Source organism: Cricetulus griseus, chromosome 2 (genome assembly GCF_003668045.3).
Source record: "Cricetulus griseus strain 17A/GY chromosome 2, alternate assembly CriGri-PICRH-1.0, whole genome shotgun sequence".
Lineage (NCBI taxonomy): Eukaryota > Metazoa > Chordata > Mammalia > Rodentia > Cricetidae > Cricetulus > Cricetulus griseus.
In genome coordinates this window covers 135,763,254-135,782,724 of record NC_048595.1, presented here as the reverse complement: position 1 = coordinate 135,782,724, position 19,471 = coordinate 135,763,254, and the positions used below count along the sequence as shown (strand labels likewise).

The following is a 19,471-nucleotide window of genomic DNA, read 5'->3' as shown; positions in this document are numbered from 1 at the left end:
AGAAATAGAAGAAAAAGCAAGCAAAAAATTACAGGAAATAGAGGAAAAGACAAACCAAAAAATTCAAGAAATAAACAAATCTCTTAAAGAAGCTAAAGAAACCCAAGATAAAACAACCAAACAAGTGAAGGAAGCTCTTGAAACAGTTCAAAGCATGAAAGCTGAATTAGACACAATAAAGAAAACACAGAATGAGGCGATGCTGGAAATGGAAAGACTGGATAAACAATCAGGATCTAAAGACGTGAGTATAACTAATAGAATCCAAGAGACAGAAGAGAGAATCTCAGCTATTGAAGACTCGCTAGAGGATATACATTCATCAACCAAAGAAAACCTCAAGTCCAACAAATCCCTAACACAAAATATCCAGGAAATATGGGACACCGTGAAAAGACCAAACCTAAGAATAATAGGTGTAGAAGAAGGTGAAGAAACACTGCTCAAAGGTACAGAAAACATATTCAACAAAATCATAGAAGAAAACTTCCCCAACCTACAGAAAGATATGCCTATGAAAGTACAAGAAGCTTATAGGACACCAAACAGACTGGACCACAAAAAGAAGTCCCCCCGACACATAATAATCAAAACTCCAAATCTATAGAATAAAGAGAAAATATTAAGAGCTGCAAAGGAAAAAGGCCAAATAACATATAAAGGCAAACCAATCAGAATCACACGTGACTTCTCAATGGAAACTCTGAAAGCCAGAAGGTCTTGGATAGATACCCTACAAGCACTAAGGGAGCATGGATGTCAACCCAGACTACTGTACCCAGCAAAACTTTCAATCATTATAGATGGAGAAAACAAGATATTCCATGACAAAAACAGATTTAAACAATACATATCCACAAATCCAGCATTACAGCAAGGTTCTGGAAGGAAAACTCCAACCCAAGGAACATAACTACATGCACAAGAACACAGGCAATAGATAATCTAATTTTGCCAAACACAAAAAGAAGCAGGAGGGCAAAATCCACACACAATGACACCACCAACAATAAATCCAAAACAAACAAGAACCAACGAACAATGGACATTAATATCCCTAAATGTCAATGGTCTTAATTTACCCATAAAAAGATATAGGCTAACAGAATGGATATGAAGACAGAATCCATCCTTCTGCTGTTTACAAGAAACACACCTCAACTTCAAAGACAGGTGATACCTCAGAGTAAAAGAATGGGAAAAGATTTTCCAATCAAATGGCCTCAAGAAACAAGCCGGTGTAGCAATCCTAATATCTAACAAATTGGACTTTAAACTAAAATCAATCAAAAGAGATGAAGAAGGGCATTTCTTACTCATCACAGGAAAAGTCCATCAAGATGAAATCTCAATCCTGAACATCTATGCTCCAAATATGAAGGCACCCACATTTGTGAAAGAAACATTACTAAAGCTCAAACCACACATAAAACCACACACACTTATAGTAGGAGACTTCAACACCCCCCTTACACCATTGGACAGAACCACTAGACAGAAACTTAACAAAGAAACAAAGGATCTGAAAGAAGTTATGACCCAACTGGGTTTAACAGATATCTATAGAACATTCCATCCAAACACAAAAGAATATACCTTCTTCTCAGCACCACATGGAACCTTCTCAAAAATTGACCACATAGTTGGCAGCAAAGAAAACCTCAACAGTTACAAAAGTATTGAAATAACCCCCTGTATCTTATCAGACCACGATGCATTAAAGCTAGAATTCAACAGCAATACAAATTGCAAAAAACCTACATTCTCATGGAAAATGAATAACTCCCAATTGCACCATTCCTGGATTGAGGAAGAAATAAAAAAGAAATTAAAGACTTCCTAGAATTTAATGAGAATGTGGACACAACATACCCGAACTTACGGGACACCCTGAAAGCAGTGCTACGAGGGAAGTTCATAGCACTAAGTGCTCACATGAAGAAACTGGAGGAAAGTCACATTAGAGAATTGACAGAACAACTGAAAGCTTTAGAGCAAAAAGAAGCAAACACACCAAGGAGGAGTAGACACCAAGAAATAATCAACCTGAGAGCCGAAATCAACAAAGTAGAAACTAGGAAAACAGTACAAAGAATCAATGAAACAAAGATTGGTTCTTTGAGAAGATCAACAAGATAGACAAACCTCTAGCCAAACTAATCAAAAGGCAGAGAGAGAGCATGCTAATTAACAAAATCAGAAATGAAAAGGGGGATATAACAACGGACACTGAGGAAATCCAGAGAATCTTTAGGTCATACTTTGAAAACCTGTATTCCACAAAATTGGAAAATCTAAAGGAAATGGACAGCTTTCTGGATAAATATCACTTACCAAAATTAAATCAAGATCAGATAAACAGTTTAAATCGACCTATAACCCCTAATGAATAGAAGCAGACATCAAAAGCCTCCCAACCAAAAAAAGCCCAGGGCCAGATGGCTTCACTGCAGAATTCTACCAGAAATTCAAAGAAGATCTAATTCCAGTACTCCTCAAACTGTTCCACACAATAGAAACAGATGGGATATTGCCAAACTCCTTCTACGAGGCTACAATCACTTTGATACCCAAGCCACACAAAGATAAGACTAAGAAAGAGAACTACAGACCTATATCCCTCATGAACATTGATGCTAAAATACTCAATAAAATATTGGCTAATCGAATCCAAGAACATATCAGAAAAATCATCCACCACGATCAAGTAGGCTTCATCCCAGGAATGCAAGGATGGTTCAACATACGAAAAACCATTAATGTAATCCACCATATAAACAAACTGAAAAAGAAAAACCACATGATCATCTCACTAGATGCTGAAAAAGCCTTTGACAAAATCCAACATCCCTTCATGATAAAGATCTTGGAGAGAACAGGAATAACAGGAACATATCTAAACATGATAAACGCGATATACACCAAACCAATAGCCAACATCAAACTAAATAGAGAGAAACTCGAAGCTTTTCCTCTAAAATCAGGAACATGACAAGGATATCCACTCTCTCCATACCTCTTCAATATTGTACTTGAAGTTCTAGCTAGAGCAATAAGACAAGAACAGGAGATCAAAGGGATACTAATTGGAAAGGACGATGTTAAACTTTCACTATTTGCAGATGACATGATAGTCTACATAAGGGACCCAAAAATCTCTACCAGGAAACTCATACAGCTGATAAACACCTTCAGCAAGGAAGCAGGATACAAAATTAACTCAAAAAAATCTGTAGCCCTACTGTATACAGATGATAAACTCAATGAGAAAGAAATCGTGGAAACATCACCTTTCACAATATCCACAAGCAACATAAAATATTTTGGGGTAACACTAACCAAAAAAGTGAAAGATCTGTACAATAAGAACTTTGAGTCTTTAAAGAAAGAAATTAAAGAAGATACCAGAAAGTGGAAAGATCTCCCATGCTCTTGGATAGGCAGAATTAACATAGTAAAAATGGCAATCCTACCAAAAGCAATCTACAGATTCAACGCAATCCCTATCAAAATCCCAACACAGTTTTTCACAGACATTGAAAGAACAATACTCAACTTTATATGGAAAAATAAAAAACCCAGGATAGCCAAAACAACTCTTTACAATAAAAGATCTTCTGGAGGCATCACCATCCCTGACTTCAAGCTCTACTATAGATCCATAGTTCTGAAAACAGCTTGGTATTGGCACAAGAATAGACAGATAGACCAATGGAATTGCATTGAAGACCCAGATATTAATCCACTCATCTACGAACACCTTATTTTTGACAAAGGTGCTAAATCCATACAATAGAAAAAAGATAGCATCTTCAACAAATGGTGCTGGCACAATTGGATTCGGACATGCAGAAAATTGCAGATTGATCCATACCTGTCACCATGCACGAAACTTAAGTGCAAATGAATCAAAGATCTCTCCATAAATCCAGCCACACTGAATCTTCTAGAAGAGAAAGTGGGAATAACCCTTGAACAAATTGGCACAGGAGAACGATTCCTGAACATCACGCCAGAAGCACAGACACTGAGGTCTGCAATCAATAAATGGGACCTCCTGAAACTGAGAAGCTTCTGTAAGGCAAAGGACACAGTCAGTAAGACAAAACGACCACCCACAGAATGGGAAAAGATCTTCACCAGCCCCACATCTGACAGAGGACTGATTTCCAAAATATACAAGGAGCTCAAGAAGCTAGCCACCAAAACACCATACAATGAAATTAAAAAGTGGGGTGCAGAACTAAACAGAGATTTTTCAACAGAGGAATCTGAAATGGCTGAAAGACACTTAAGAAAGTGCTCAAAATCCTTGGCCATCAGAGAAATGCAACTCAAAACAACTCTGAGATACCACCTCACACCTGTCAGAATGGCTAAAATCAAAAATACCAATGACAACCTATGCTGGAGAGGTTGTGGAGAAGAAGGAACACTCCTCCATTGCTGGTGGGAGTGTGAACTTGTAAGACCACTTTGGAAATCAGTATGGCGGTTGCTCAGAAAAATGGGAATCAATCTACCTCAAGATCCAGCCATTCCTCTCTTGGGTATATACCCAAATACTGCATGTCCATACAACAAGGACATATGTTCAACCATGTTCATAGCAGCATTGTTTGTAATAGCCAGAACCTGGAAGCAACCTAGATGCCCCTCAACTGAAGAATGGAAAGAGAAAATGTGGTACATTTATACAATGGAGTACTACTCAGCAGAAAAATGCAATGGAATCTTGAAATTCGCAGGCAAATGGATGGAACTAGAAGAAACCATCCTGAGTGAGGTAACCCAATCACAAAAAGACAAACATGGTATGTACTCACTCATATATGATTTTTAGACATAGAGCAAAGGTTTACCAGCCTATAATCCTCTTCCCCAAAGAAACTAGAAATCATGAATGACTCTAAGGGATAAATGGACCCCAGGAATGGGAAGTGGCATAAACTCACAAGCTAATTGAGAGCATGAGGGTAGGGGAGTGGGTGCTGACACAATAAGAGCACAAGAAGAAGAGGAGAGGAGAAGAAATGGAGGAGCAGATATATTGAGTTGGGGGAAGAATAGAGGAGAGAGAGCAGGATGAGAGATACCATATCAGAGGGAGCCACTATAGGTCCGAGAAGAGATCTGGAACTAGAAAGATCTCCAGAGACCTACAAGGATGACATGATCTGACAGTCCGGGCAGTGGAGGAGAGGATGGCCTAGAAGCCCCTCCCCTAGAATGAGAGTGATGACTACTCTCTATGCTATCCTAGAGTCCTCATCCAGTGGCTGATGGAAGCAGAGACAGACATACACAGAAATACACTGAGCTGAATTCTGGAACCTAATTGAAGAGAGGGAGGACTGAAGAACCAAGGGGTCTGTACCAGGTTGGAGAAACCCACATAAACAGTTGGCCTGAAAAGGGGAAAGCATATCGACCCCAGATGCTCTTTGGGAGGCCAGTACGGGACTAATCCAGCCCCCTGATCATGGATGCCATCGGGGAGGCCCCTGCACTCCTGGGAGCCTCCGGAGGTGGACTGGCTTTTTGCCATGGTGTATGTGGGGGACTTTGAGAGCCCATCCCACTTGAAGGGATGCACTCTGTCTCTGAACACATGGGAAGGGACCCAGGCCCAGCATAGGAAGATTTGGTGGACTTGGTGGTGCCCCGGTTGGGGGCCCTACCCTGCCTGGGGAGTGGTGGGTGGATGGGGTGGGGGGTAGGTTGGAGGTGGGGGAGAAGGAATGTGGGTAAGGGGAGGGAGAGGGAGAGGGGAAGTACATGTGAAACAAGCCTGTTCCCTAACTTGAATTAATAATAATAAAAAGAGAGAGAGAAAAAAAAGAATATGAAAGGGAGATAAAATTAAAATATAATTTAATTTTACCTAGGAAATCATAGTATGTTGCCCTAATAATCATGATATTTAGTATATAAGAAAATAAATGTCTTTTCAACATTCCTCAGCTAGTTTCTTTTTAGCACTTACCACATCACAATGATATTAAAAATAAGCATTCTTAGTCTCTTCAGAGAGGAAGTTTCAGAACCCAACATTGCCTTCAAATGATTCAGCTCATTATTTTCTACTATATTTTCAGCACTATATTTTCTACTATATTTCAGTGTGTGTGTGTGTGTGTGTGTGTGTGTGTGTGTGTGTGTGTGTATTGTAATCGTCTACATGTCAGCCATAATGTGTCTTTATTAAAATTACAGAAATATATCATTAGAAATGTTGAGGTTAATATGGTTATACAAAGAGAATAAGACATTTCCTAGATAGTATAACCATTTTAAAGTGTTTTTTATAGATGAGAAACAATATTGCAGCTTCAAGGATCCAAAAGATTTAAAATAATATAATAGTGGTTTTCAAATTATGCATAAGAGTAATTAATTCAGGTAGCTTTGCATCTTTTCATGTTTATTCTTACCAATCAACATTCAAGTATTCATTTTGCATTATTTTACTATAAGAGATATAGAAATTAAACTTTGGAAAATAGTACACAGGACCTAAGAATTCTTAAGCCACTGTTATCATCATTAAACATTCAAACTATAGGCTGGTTGAAATTTTATGAAAGCCAACTTGCAATAAATTGCTGTATTATATTATTAGTTACAGTATTTGGACCATTATTCATCTTCCTATACTACATGGAGAAGCCTGAAACAATATCATTTTAGCTTAGGCTAGGCTGTGAAGCACAGGTAAGTTTATGTTTCTGGTTCATAACATCACTAAAATATATAGAGAGGATTTAAATAGTACTCTCTTTGAGTATGAGTTAATCCACCAACATCATTACTCTGAAAAACATAGGAATTAAGAAAATCTCAAATTTGAGCTTCCTAGAACTTAGAAATCCTCTAAGGATCATGTCAGCAGTAATGGCAGAAAAATTTATGATATAAGAACATAAAAGCACAACAACTAAATAGGTTTTACCCTCACAGAATTTTCTTTCCTACATCAAATTCCTTTTGAACATCTTTGGCTAATTGTATTTTTTTATACTTTTAATCTGATGTTGTCATATTTTTAAAAAGCCAAATTACAAACTGTGAAAATAATATCATGTATTTTTGTCTATTCACAATTAGCTATCAACATTAGACTTGCTTTTTTGCCAAGGTAAGTAATTCCTCAAAAATATTGAATAGCAGCTTTCTACAGAGAACATACATGTGTCATCAGTGGGTTGAATCTGAAACGTTAGGCACTTACAATTAAAATCAGAGTTTCAGTACCTTGCTTAACTATATACCCTTGTTACACATTCTCTGTGTGATAATGATAAGAATTTGAGGGAAATGACATCAATACAAATGCCACTTTCTGCTACTCCTTTGTCTTATCTAATGGTAAGTGAATACAGAAATGTACTACCAGGTCTCTCTATCATCACATTTTTATGCAGAGAGTTGTTCAGTTGAATATACTAAATTCATCTTCAGGCAATCACCATGAAAATGACTAAGTACTGCATGGAGCCCAAAGCAAATGTGATTCATCACACCCTTTAAAATGCCAAAAAATCAAGGTTTCCAATGCATTGAGAATTTCTCAGGTTTTTCTTTACATTGGCAATAGGATATTCTGGGAAGAAGACAATGGGAATAAGAATGACATAAGGGCCGATTGTAATTTTTCCTTTTGACTAGTATCACATAGTCTGTGTTAGCTACATAAAACATTGCAGCATTAACCAATCACTTATTGTGGGGGGAAAATGGGATTTTCCAAGTAACTTTAAATATGTCTTTCACAAAATGCTAGAATATAAAAATTAATTCAGCTGAACTCTGGAATCCAGTTCCAGAAAGGGAGGAATGATAAGCAAATGGCTCAGGACCAGGCTAGGGAAATCCACAGAAACAACTGACCTGAACAAGGGGTTGTTCATGGACCCCAGACCGATAGCTGGGAAACCAGCATAGGACTGTTCCAGAGCCCCTGAACAAGGATGTCAGTTTGGAGGTTGGGTTAATCTATGGGACCTCTGGTAGTTGGATCAGTATTTATCCCTAGTACACTGAGAGACTTTGGGAACCTACTACCATAGAGGGATACTCTCTCAGCCTAGACACATGGAGAACAGGTCTAGACCCTGTTCCAAGTGATATGAAAGATTTTTAAGATCCCCATGGAAGGCCTCACCCTCCCTGGGACGCAGAAATGGGATGGGATAGGTAGTTAATGGTGGGCAGGGGAGAAGAGAAGAGAGAAAGAACACGTAGACAAGGCTTGTTTCTAATTTAAATTTTAAAAAAGGAAAAATATAATTGGTCTGGAAAAAAGAAATGATGCAATAGTGAGGTACCAGGTGTTGATATTAAGTACATCTAAATATAATACCCCAATCCCACGAAACTATTCAGCTAATCCATACATGAAGGACTTTAAGCCACTTGAAAATGATACAATAGCTACAAATGGATTAATGAGTATAGAGACATCACGTTGTTGCTTTCGTCTGTGATTTACCTATTACTAGATAATGACATAAAAATAACTTGTAATCATAACTTCCTGAATTAAAGGAAACCATCATCTCCAACAAAAATGTTAAAGAAAACTGTTTACTGTATTCCTTCTCCAAGATAGGGCAATGCATGCAGGTGAGAGAGGTCATGCTGGCAGGTCCTGGGCTGCTTGGAGAAGGAAGCATTAGGCTCCCCATTAAATCTATTGAAGGCCAGTAGGAGATCATAGACAAGAGAAAGAATGGGTGTTAGTAGATAGAATGACAAGAAGAAACACTGGAATTGTATAAATGTAATTTCTTCAATTCCTCAAAACTCATGTGGTAAAATTTTACTCATATATGATGATATTAAAAGGTATACATTTGTGGAGTTGTTTAGATTATGAGAGTAAAGATCAAGTAAATATTTCATTTTATTTATTTATTTATTTATTTATTTATTTATTTTTGGGGGTTTTTCTAGACAGGGTTTCTCTGTGTAGCTTTGGAGCCTATCCTGGCACTCACTCTGGAGACCAGGCTGGCCTCGAACTCACAGAGATCCGCCTGCCTCTGCCTCCCAAGTGCTGGGATTAAAGGCGTGCCCCACGAACGCCCGGCAAGTAAGTATTTTAAATTAAGATTATTTGCTAAATATGTTCCCTCTCTTTCTTCAAGTTTTTTCCTGGTATTAGTAATCTTCTTTTTGAAATCTAGCTAAAGCATATAAAAAAGTAAAAACTTCAAATATTTTGTAGAATAGTACATAGACTATATCTTTTCCTGTCTCCGACTTTCCCTCTGCTAAGAAACATTTATACAATGCATTTTGTACATTCCTGTTACCTCAGTATACATTTATAAAATATTATTTCTTTTATATAGCAAATACTGCAGTTGCACATTTGTCCTACATGTCACTTGATATTAGCAAATGTTTCAATCATGTTTTATTGTTATTGATTCTCCATCTTTCAGTGGGCTGTTTTTATGCATGTATGCTGTTATCTTACAGAAGATGGAGCCTTAATCTTATTTAATTTGTAATAATGCTGACAATATTTTCATATATCATTTAAAATTTGATATACTACTTTTTACTATACTTATGTGTTTTCTTCAAATGCTTACTTGTTTTTGATTACCCTTGTTATTCAGAATATATTGCTTTCCTCTGATATACGTATACATATACATATGATATTTTCTGGAATATTAGTCCCTTTTCATCTCTATTCTGTGAACTACAGTTCATTAATATTTTACAAATCATCATATTTTATAATTAAATGTTATAGTTCATGTGTCTTTATTAAGTTATCATTGTTAGTGTTACATGGTCTATGTTGACCATGATTAAATATTTAACTTTAAATATACGTGGTTGTTGCCAATTATTGCACGGCAAGTTTGATGTGAAATGTGAACACACTATAATGCTCTAAGTATATAACTAATAGATAGATACATTATACCAATATAACTTCTATATTACAGGGCATTATATAGCAATGCCATTGATTCCATCTCATGGTCTCTACTTTACAGGCACATGTAGTTTTCATTTACAACATCATCTGTTAATGCTTTCCTGTTGTTAATTTATAGATTAAAAATAATCTTGTTTCTTCATTTTGCTAGTTGTTTCCTTGGGCAACCCAAGTTCATTGTGTTTTCATTACACTTAGTGGAAGTATTTTGTGTTTATTTGCTTACTCTTGGGGTCTTTGGAAATATCTTTATTAAGTAATTTAGAATTATTCCCAATTGTTCCTCCTAGATCCAGCCTCTGACTCTTAACCCCTTCCCAATATGTTGGCCTCTTTTTATAAATATATAATAACCCACCAAGACCAGTGTGTGCCCACACTACTATTTTTTTCCTTTTTTAATTTAATTTAGAAACAAGCTTGTTTCACATGTCAATCCCAGTTCCTTTCCCTCCCCTCTTCCCCTGCCCCCTTCAACCCCCTGTCCCATCCCCTTTCTGCTCCCAAGGGAGGGATCTTCAAAGTCTGTCATATCATTTGGAACAGGGCTCAGGCCTTCACCTTTGTATCTAGAGAGAGTATCCCTCTATATGGAATAGGCTCCAAAAATCCATTCTTACACTAGGGATAAATACTGATCCACTACTAGAAGCCCCATAGATTGCCCAGAAATCCTAACTAATACCCATGTTCAGGGAGTCTGGGTTGGTCTTTTGCTGGTTTCCCAGCTATAAGTCTGGGGTCTGTGAGCTCCACCTTGTTCAGGTCAGCTGCTTTTGTGGGTTTCCCCAGCCTGGTCTTGACCTCTTTGCTCATCACTCTTCCCTCTCTGCAACTGGATTCCAGGAGTTCAGCTCAGTGTTTAGCCTTGGGTGTCTGCTTCTGCTTCCATCAGCTACTGGATGAAGGCTCTAGGATGGCATATAAGGTAGTCATCAATCTCATTATCAGGGAAGGGAATGTAAGTTACCCTCTCCACTATTGCTTAATTTGTTAGTTGGTATCATCCTTATAGATCTCTGGACATTTCCCTAGTACCAGATTTCTCTTTAAAACTATAATGGCTACCTCAATTATGGTATCTCTTTTCTTGCTCTCTTCCATTCTTCCCCTGACTCAATCTTCCTGCTCTTTCATGTCCTCCTCTTTCCTCATCTTCTCCCCTTCTCTTTCTCCTGATTCTCTTTCCCCTCCATCCTTATTCCCAATTTCTGCAGGAGGTCTTGTGCTTTTCCCCTTCTCTGGGGGACCATATATGTCAGTCTTAGGGTCCTCCTTGTTTCCTAACTTCTCTGGTAGTGTGGAATGTAGGCTGGTACTCCTTTGCTCTAAGTCTAAAATCCCTATATGAGTAAGTACATACTATGTTTGTCTTTTTGTGACTGGGTTACCTCACACAGGATGGTGTCTTTTTGTTAAATCCATTTGACTGCAAATTTCAAGATTCCATTGTTCTGTTTTGGTATTTTTCCCCATTGAGTAGTACTCCATTGTGTAAATATACCACATTTTATGTATCCATTCTTCAGTTGAGGGGCATCTAGGTTGCTTCCATGTTCTTGCTATTACAAATAATGCTGATATGAACATAGTTGAACAGATTTCTTTGTTGTATGAATGTGCTTCTTTTGGGTATATGCCTAAGAATGGGATTGCTTGATCTTGAGCTAGACTGATTACCAATTTCCTGAGGAATTGCCATACTGATTTCCAAAGTGGCTATACAAGTTGGCACTCCCACCAGCAGTGGAGGAGTGTTCCCCATTCTCCACATCCTCTCCAGCATAAACTGTCATTGGTGTTTTTGGTTTTAGCCATTCTGACAGGAGTAAGATGTTATCTCAGAGTCGTTTTGAATTGGTAACATCCTGATGGTGAAAAATGTTGAACACTTTAGAAGGCCTAATATATTCTTAAGAATGTGGGGTCATCCACTAGAGCATGGTTGACTTACCAGGATCCACATTTCATTATTTATTTATTTATTTATTTATTTATTTATTTATTTATTTATTTATCTATCCATCTATCTATCTATCTATCTATCTATCTATCTATCTATCTACTTACTTACTTATTGGTTTTTCGAGACAGTTTCTCTGTTTAGCTTTTCAGGCTGTTCTGGGACTTACTAAATAGACCAGACTGGCCTCAAACTCACAGAGATCCACCTGTCTCTGCCTCCCTAGTGCTGGAAGGAAAGCTGTACACCACCATTGCCCATATATGGTCCAATTTTTTTCCTCAGTTATGGGTGGAAGCTCCAAATTCCTTCCACTCCCCTGCTAAAATGGTAACTGGAATGAGCTTGTGCTGGCAACCACATCTAATGTGATCTCAAGGTTAGAATAGTCATTTCATGTACCATAGACATTGTTTAGTTTTATAAAAGAACAACCTTATTCAAATATCAAGAAATACTTTTCTCATTTATACTATTAGCTTCAACTTCTATGAGTCTTATTGTTAAATACTTAATATATAAATGTATTGAGTTTTCTAACTTCTGAGAGATGGGAGTCTCCATCAATTCCTCATGTGGATATTCAATTTTTTGGTTTCACAAAATAAGAAGGTTGCAAAAAGAATGCTTGGGTGGTGTTGGTGCATACCTTTAATCCTAGCCCTCGGGATTCAGAGGCATTTGGGTCTCTTTAAGTTCAAGACCAGCTGGTCTATAGAGTCAGTTTCAGGACAGACTCCAAAGCAACAGAGAAACCCTGTCTCCATGAACCAAAGGAAAATAAAAGCAAAACAATAAAACCAAAAACAAAAAGGAGAGATGTTTGCTCTTTAATGTGTATTCTCAGCAGTTCTGTTTGGAGTATAGTTGTCTTTCTGGATTCTACCACCATCCTTCTGTGTCATTTTTAATGCCCTTACATCATAATTCTGGTAACTGAATTTTTATACTATCTTGTGGTACAGTCAATATGATGCCTGCTATAGTAAATGGTTTTGTTTGTTTGTTTTCTTGTCTTACAGTTCTACTCAAAATTTAGGATTTCCCAAACCCCAAGTTCTTTGAAGAGTGTTGTCATTTCAGTGTGGCACAGGACCCTAAATCTGTAAGGTAATACAGTCATTTTAACAAAATTGATGCTTTAATCCATGAGCAGGTTTTATCTATTCAGTTTGTTTCCATTTCATGTCTATTAGTGTTTATAGTTTCACTTTAGAACTTTTTGGTTAAATTTCTTCTTTAATGTTTAATCATAATTTTCCACAAGTATAAATGGGGTTAGTCTTCAGTTTCTGTTTCAGATAATTTGCTATTGTGCTACCTAATTCTATTAATTTTTGAAAGTAAAATTTAATATCATAAAACTTTATTAAATTAATTTATTAGATTTAATAGGTTGGGCTGATTTTTGGAGGTTTACTTTTTTACAGATACAATTGTACCATGTTCAAACAGAAAATTCATTTTTCTTTTTTTCAGCTTGAGAAATGCCTTATATGATTGTTTTCTTTCTTTACTATTGATAGGACTTTCATGATATTGCTGGAAAAAAATATTGAAAGTAGGCATTCCTGTGCCCCAGCGACTAATTGGGCTCAGGGCTTATTAATAACAATAGAAAAAAGGACATAAAGTTGTGATTGAGGCGTGAGACATTGGAACAATAGGAGGGGGTAATGGTCAATAAATATGAGCAAAACAGACTATATAAATGTATGAAATTTCAAGTAATAATTTTAAAATATTTGTATTAATTACTTTTCCATTACTATGAGAGATCGTGACCAAGGAAACTTAGAGAAGAAAGAATTCATTGCACATACAGTTTTCTAGGGTGAGTCCATGACAATCATGGCAGGGGATTGTGGCAACAGGAAGGCACAGTGCTGGAGCAGTAATTGACAGCTTATGTCCTGATCAGCAGGGTAACTTGGTATATCATGGAGTTTTAGAAACTTAAAACCAATTCCTAGTGATACACATCCTTCAACAAGCTCATACCTCCCAATGATTCTCAAATAGTTCCACCAACTAAGAATCAAATATTCAAATATATAAACCTATGGGGCCCTTCTCATTCACGCCACCACAACATTATCTTTAAAAAGGAAATAATGTAGATACCCTTCTCTATTTTCAAAACTCATATAGCCAGTGGTTTTGTTCATTCAGTAAAATGTTTTCTTTCATCTTATTAAGCATGACCATTGTTTTCGAGGTTTACTCCTTTTATAATTTTGTCTTCAGTATGTTGATAATTAGAAATTTTTAATCATTGTAAATATCAATCTGTGTTATTTAAATGTTCATAGTTTTATATTTCCTTCTATGAATATATGTTTATTTATTGAACTTTCTTTGTTGAGCAAAATTTTCATCCCTAGGTTGAATTCTAAGTGGCCATAATGAATGATATTTATAATGAAAGTGTAATATTGATTTGATATAACTTTGTTTCCATAATAAAATTTGATTCCCAGTATGAATGCAAAGAAAATTCTCTGAAGCTTACCTGGAACTTAAATATGATGTACCAGAATTTTTAGTAGAATATTATGTTCATACATTTTAAGGACATCCGTATATATTTTGTTGTTTTATCACTTCCCAACATTAGGATAATGAGCCCTTAGATAATTAATTTTGAAGAATCATTTCCCTTCAAATAATTTAAAGAATTAATTAAGACTTCTACCCCTTTACATTTTTAGTAGACTCTATTAAGAAGGGGCACAATTACTGGGTAAATGTAAAATAATATGCTATAAAATCAACTACTGCAATATATAATCTGTACCATGGGAACTTAATCTGGATGCTGATTGCTTTTTGTATTCAGGTGTGCTTGATATGAATACTAAACTCTTGTGATACTGACATGTATATTAAAACCGACACAGAGAATGGTAAATCATAAACAGTTTAATGAATTGTATGGATGGGACTATGCCATGTGTCACCTTCTGTATTATTAAAGCTATTGTTATATGACACTTTTATTAGAAAACCATGCCATGACACTGGATTGTATAGAGAACATTAAGAAAAGAAAATATAGTGAGAACATTTTACAGTATGGATTTATCTCATTGATAATAGCAAGAATTTGGAAACTCCAATGTCTACCTTTTTATGCCAAATCTATGAATGCCATTTTGAGAGCAAGCAACCAGCTATTTTGGAAGCAAAGCTGAGGGACTCAAGACAAACAGACAACATGTGGAAAGTATCACAAACAAATGTAGCAGCTCTTGAAGTTGCTCATTTGGTAACATTTTTTTTTTTTTATTCTAGCAAATTTTTTTGTTGTTGTTGTTGTTAGTTCAGATTAGGAATAAACTTGCTTCACATGTCAATCACTTCTCCCTCTTCCTTCCCTCCTTCCCCCCTCCCCCTCTCCCCTCCCCCATTTACCTTCCACCCCATCCACCATGCACTCACCCGGAAGGATAGGGCCTTCAACGGGGCCTCTCAAAAGTCTACCATATTATCCTGGACCTGGCCTATTCCCTCCCCCATGTGTCCAGGCCAAGACTACATCCCTTCACATGGGATGGGCTCTCACTCCCTGCTTACCCAGGGGAAAAATACTAATCTACTACCAGGGGCCCCCTAGAGTGCAGAGGCCTCCTAATTGACATCCATGTTCAAGGGTCTGGATCAGTCCTGTATTGGCCACCCAGACAGCATTCTGGGGTCGATGTGCTCCTCCTTGTTCAGCCCAGGTTTTTCTGTGGGTTTTCCCCAACTTGTTACCTACCCCATTGATCTTCATTCCTCCCTCTCTGCAACTAGGTTCCAGAGTTCAGTTCAGTGTATATCTGTGGGTGTCTGCCTCTGCTTCCATTAGCCACTGGATGGGGGCTCTGGGATGGCATAAAAAGTAGTCATCAGTCTCATTATAGGGGAAGGGCATTTAGGTTATCCTCTCCACCATTGTCTAGATTGTCAGTTCATGTCATCCTTGTAGGTCTCTGGAAATCTCCCTAATCCCAGATCTCTCCTTGGACCTATAATGGCTCCCTCTAATATGTTATCTCTCATCCTGCTCTCCTCTATTCTTTCCACAACTCAATATTTCTGCTCCTCCATTTATTCCTCTCCTATTCTCATCCTCTCATTCTTGCAACTCTCTCTCCCCTACCCTCATGCTCCCAATTAGCTCAGGAGTTCCTTCCCCTTCCCATTCCTGGGGTCCATGAATTTTTCTCTTAGAGTCCTTGTATCCTAGTTTCTTTGGTGAAGAGGATTGTAGGCTGATAACCCTTTGCTCTATGTCTAAAATTCATAAATGAGTGAGCACATACCACGGTTGTCTTTTTCTGACTGGGTTACCTCACTGAGGATGGTTTCTTCTAGTTCCATCCATTTGCCTGCGAATTTCAAGATTCCATTACTTTTTTTCCGCTGAATAGTACTCCATTGTATAAATGTACCACATTTTCTTTATCCATTCTTCATTTGAGGGGCATCTAGGTTGCTTCCAGGTCTGGTTATTACAAACAATGCTGCTATGAACATGGTTGAACATATATCCTTGTTGAATGGACATGCATTATTTGTGTATATACCCAAGAGAGGAATTGCTGGATCTTTAGGTAGACCAATTCCCATTTTTCTGACCAATGGCCATACTGATTTCCATACTGAATTTTCTGATTTGTTCTTGGATTCGATTCACCAATATTTTGTTGAGTATATTTGCATCGATGTTCATGAGGGATATTGGTCTGTAGTTTACTTTTTTAGTTGTATCTTTGTGTGGCTTGGTATCAAAGTGATTGTAGCCTTGTAAAAAGAGTTTGGCAATGTCCCTTCTGCTTTTATTGTGTGGAAAAATTTGAGGAGTACTTTTACTAGCTCTTGTTTGAATTTCTGATAGAATTCTGCAGTGAAGCCATCTGGCCCTGGGCTTTTTTTGGTTGGGAGGCTTTTGATGACTGCTTCTATTTCATTAGTGGTTATAGGTCGATTTAAACTGCTTATCTTTTCTTGGTTTAATTTTGGTAATTGATGTCTATCCAGAAAATTGTCCATTTCCTTTAGATTTTCGAATCTTGTGGAGTACAGGTTTTCAAAGTATGACCTGATAATTCTGTGGATTTCCTCAGTGTCTGTTTTTATATCCTCTTTTTGTTTCTGATTTTGTTAATTAGCATGCTCTCTCTCTGCCTTTTGGTTAGTTTGGCTAGAGGTTTGTCTATCTTGTTGATCTTCTCAAATAACCAACTATTGTTTCATTGATTCTTTGTAATGTTTTCCTAGTTTCTACTTTATTGATTTCAGGCCTGTGTTTGATTATTTCCTGGCATCTACACCTCTGTGGTGAGTTTGCTTCTTTTTGCTCTAAAGCTTTCAGTTGTTCTGTCTATTCTCTAGTGTGATTATTCTCCAGTTTCTTCATGTACAGTTAGTGTTATGAATTTTCCTCTTAGCACTGCCTTCAGAGTGTCCCATAAGTTTGGGTGTGTTGTGTCTACATTCTCATTAAATCCTAGGAATTCTTTAACTTCTTTTTTTATTTCTTTCTCAACCCAGGAATGGTGCAATTGGGTGTTTTTCAATTTCCACGAGTTTGTAGGATTTCTGCAATTTGTATTGCTGTTGAATTCTAAATTTAAAGCATGCTGATCTGATAGGATACAGGGAGTTATTTCAATTCTTTTGTATCTGTGGATGTTTGCTTTGTTGCCAACTATGTGGTCAATTTTAGAGAAGGTTCCATGTGGTGATGAGAAGAAGGTATATTCTTTCATGTTTGGATGGAATGTTCTATTGATATCTATTAAAACCAGTTGGGTCATGAGTTCTGTTAGATCCTTTGTTTCTTTGTTATGTTTCTGTCTGATGGTCCTGTCTAGTGGTGAAATTGGGGTGTTGAAGTCTCCTACTATAATTGTGTGTGGTTTTATATGTGGTTTGAGCTTTAGTAATGTTTCTTTCACAAATGCGTATGCCTTCGTATTTGGGGCATAGATGTTCAGGATTGAGACTTAATCTTGATGGACTTTTCCTGTGATGAGTATGAAATGCCCTTCTTCATCTCTTTTGATTGATTTTAGTTTGAAGTCTAACTTTTAGATATTAGGATTGCTATACCAGCTTGTTTCTGGGGCCCATTTGATTGGAAAATCTTTTCCCAACCCTATACTCTGAGGTAACACCTGTCTTCGAATTTGAGGTGTGTTTCTTGTATACAGCAGAAAGATGCATTCTGACTTCATATCCATTCTGTTAGCCTGTATCTTTTTGTGGGCAGGTTAAGACTATTGATATTGAGGGGTATTAATGTCCATTGATTGTTGGTTCTTGTTTGATTTGAATTTTTTGTTGGATGTGTCATTGTGAGTGTATTTTGCCCTCCTGTTTCTTTTCATGTTTGGTAAAATTGGATTATCTATTGCCTATGTTTTTGTGATTGTCGTTATCTCCATAGGCTTGGATGTTTCCTTCCAGAACTTTCTGTAGTTCTGCATTTGTGAATATGTGTTGTTTAGATCTGTTTTTTTTTTTCATGGAATATCTTGTTTTCTCCATCTATAGTGATTGAAAGTTTTGCTGGCTACAGTAGTCTGGGTTGGCGTCCAAGCTCCCCTAGTGTTTTAGGATATCTATCCAGGACCTTCTGACTTTCAAAGTTTCCATTGAGAAGTCGGGTGTCTTTCTGATAGGTCTGCCTTTATATGTAAAAATATGGAATGCTTCACCAATTTGTGTGTCATCCTTGCACAGGTGCCCTGCTAATCCTTTGTGTATCATTCCAATTTTCATATATTTGCTGCCAAATCAAGCACTCACTTGGTAACATTAGGCATCAGCAGTGCTATGCAATATCACATCCTTTCTGAAGATTTACTGTTGCCAGCAATTGAGTACAATTTCATTATCTGATGGTACTGTCTGTAGAAGAATGGATGATATGTCTGCTGTTATTTTGATCAGGTAATCCAGGTTAATTCTTTGGCACTTCTAATAGTATCCAACTTGATGACTGCAGACATTTTCAATATTCAAAGTCACTGTTTTTTTTGTAAGGTTTAGTAATGATGTAACTTTGAGGATGAGTTCTGTTTTGCAAACCCCTTAAAGTAACCACCACTGCATTGGATGTATTTGATACATATGATTCATTTCAAAAAGAGCAGAAGATCTTTTGGAAAAAGATTTCTGGTGTTTGCATGGATGGTGCTTCAACTTTGCTAGGATGTTGGTCAACATTTGTTACTAAATGAGTTATCGAATGTCATCAGAACTCACTATATGATTTATTGGCAAATTTGAGCAATGAAGATGAAGATACAAGTGTTATGCAAAGTAATGAAACTCATAAATTCTGTAAGTTTTATATAGATGTGCATCCTTGTCCTGCGCGCTCTGTATTTCCTCGCCAGCAAGAAATACACGCAGGACACTCGGATCCTTCTGCAGACAAGCTTTAATGCATTTTGAGAGTGAAAGAGCATAAGCTTCCCAGAGCGGAGACATTGAACCAAGAAAACCATCCCTTATAAAGGCTGGCCAGCCGCCTGGGACGTGTTACCCTATGA

General features: G+C 37.1%; 1 non-coding gene across 1 annotated transcript; it reads right to left on the bottom strand.

Annotated features, from left to right (window-relative positions):
* Positions 1 to 18,611: 18,611 nt before the first annotated feature.
* On the bottom strand, positions 18,612 to 18,714 carry LOC113833805. Its single transcript, XR_003481955.1, has one exon. It is a non-coding gene; the product is annotated as a U6 spliceosomal RNA (small nuclear RNA).
* Between the last annotated feature and the right edge of the window lie 757 nt (positions 18,715 to 19,471).